Below are 2,500 nucleotides of genomic sequence, written 5' to 3'. Positions count from 1 at the left end.
TTATTATTATTATTATTATTATTATTATTATTATTATTATCATTATCATTATTATTATTATCATTATTATAATTGTTATTATTATTATCATCACCATCATCATTATTGTTATTATTATTATTATTAGTAGTAGTAGTAGTAGTAGTAGTAGTAGTAGTATCATTATTATTATTATTATTATCATCATTATTATTATTATTATCATTACCATTATTATTATCATCATTATGATTATGGTGATGATCATGATGATAACTATTATTATTATTATCATTATCACTGTTAGTGTCATTATTGTAATCATTATTATTATTATTATCATTATTATTATTATCATCATTTTGTTGTTGTTGTTATAACTGATATCCTTTTTATTATCATTATTATCATTATTACTATTATTGTTGTTATCGTTATTTTCAATCATTGTATTATTTTTGTTGGTATTTATGGTCATTTTTACTGTTATCATTGTCATTTATATTATTACCATTATTATCATTACCATTATCATTATTACTATTATTATCTTTTTGGTTGTCATTATTACCATTATTATTATCACTATTATTATTGTTATTATTATTGTTATCATTATTGTCATTATTCTCATTATTATCACTATCATTATCATAATCATTATCATCGCCATCGCCATCATCATCATCATCATCATCATCATCATCGTCATCATCATCATCATATCATCGTAATCTTCATCATCATCGTAATCTTCATCATCATCGTAATCTTCATCATCATCATTACCATCATCATTATCATTATCATCATCGTCATTATCGTCATCATCATCATTATCACTACCATTATCATTATCATTATCGCCATCATCATTATCATTATTGTCATCCTTTTTTACCATTATCATCATTATTGCCAATGCCATTGTAAGTGTTAGTGTTATTATTGTTATTATTATTAATACTATTTTCATTATTGTTATTATTAGTAGTAGTAGTATTGTTGTTGTTATTATTATTGTTGTTATTATTATTATCATTATTATTATACTTATTTTAATGTTATTGTTTGTGTTATTATTATTTTTATCATTTTTGTTATCATTGTTATAATTGTTAGTGTCAGTATTGTTATCATGGTTACTATTGTTATTGTCATTGTTATAATTATCATTGTTATTACTGTTGGTGGTGGTGGTGGTTTTGTTATCATCATCATCATTGATATTATTATAATCATCATTATTATCATCATTGTTGTTGATGTTATTATCATTATCATTATTATTAATATTATTATTGTTATTATTATTATTACTACTACTACTACTATTATTATTATTATCATTATTATTATTATTATTATTATTATTATTATTACTACTACTACTACTACTACTACTACTATTATTACTATTATTATTATTATTATTATTATTATTATTATTATTATTATTATTATCATTATTATAATTGCCATTATTGTTATCATTCACATTGTTATTATAATGACAATTATCGCTATCATTATCATTATCGTCATTATCATTAGCCATCTTTATTGGTGTTACCGTTGTTATAGATATTAATATCATTACTACCATCATCATCAGTGTTATCATCATCATCATTACTATGATTTCACCACACACCCACCCACCCACACACACACACACACACACACACACACACACACACACACACACACACACACACACACACACACACACACACACACACACACACACACACAAATTACTTGTTTGCATACCAGTCTATGTACACTTGTTCAAAGTACCCAACTAATAATGCGAAAAACAAAGAAAAAGGAAGGAAAATATTATTATTCTCTTTAAATTTCAAGCCTTGAATTACCCAATTAAGAAAGCGAAAAACAAAGAAAAAGGAGAGGAAAAATCATTATCCTTTTTAAATTTCCCGCGTCAAATTGTTTCGATTTCATTCACTAGATAGCACCCTAAGAGTGAGTAATGTTTCGTCCGAATGCTTTCTTTAGACCCTGACTTTGTGGCAGTACGATATGCAGAACAATTTCATCATTCTTTAAACAACCGTCTTAAAAGTATTTTGTAGAAGGGAAATTTATCCTTTTCGTACTTCATCCCCGAGATAGTCAAAGACATTTTCCCTTTCCACCTAAAAACAGAAAAAGAAGATCAGAATCCAAAGATTGCAAGGAGCGACGTGACAGAGAACCAAAACAATCTACACAATCATAATAAGATATAACACGATAAAGAACGCATAACAAAGCCAAAACCTAAAGCCAAAAATTAATACCAACAATAATCAAAATAAAACCTCCGAATAGAAAAGCCACAGAGGACAAAAATCCGCATAATTATAAACATATGAAAATAGCAAAATCGGGAGGCGAGGAAGACGACGTTATCGCTATTTCTCTCTATTTCTCCCTCCATTTATCACCATTTACGCCCATTCCATCCCATTGGCCACCCGAATTCCCCGCGAGATGTGAGGCCAAGCAGCTGACAAAA

General features: G+C 26.7%; 1 protein-coding gene across 2 annotated transcripts in view; it reads left to right on the top strand.

Moving 5' to 3' along the window:
• The window catches only part of Kpc1 (Kip1 ubiquitination-promoting complex subunit 1), a 22,121-nt gene that overhangs the window by 1,149 nt on the left and 18,472 nt on the right, over nucleotides 1-2,500 (top strand). Inside the window, exon 1 of one of the 2 annotated variants that reach the window (XM_027360859.2) lies at nucleotides 2,342-2,500. This exon is cut by the window's right edge and continues 26 nt beyond it. The exons of the other annotated variant lie outside the window; for it this stretch is intronic. The gene's annotated coding sequence lies outside the window, so the exon portion shown is untranslated. Of the gene's footprint in view, nucleotides 1-2,341 lie in introns of those variants that run through there. 2 annotated transcript variants of the gene reach the window in all.

The sequence above is a fragment of the Penaeus vannamei genome, chromosome 34 (assembly GCF_042767895.1).
Source record: "Penaeus vannamei isolate JL-2024 chromosome 34, ASM4276789v1, whole genome shotgun sequence".
NCBI lineage: Eukaryota > Metazoa > Arthropoda > Malacostraca > Decapoda > Penaeidae > Penaeus > Penaeus vannamei.
The sequence above is the reverse complement of the archived record's forward strand: the minus strand, read 5'-3'. Positions and strand labels throughout refer to the sequence as shown.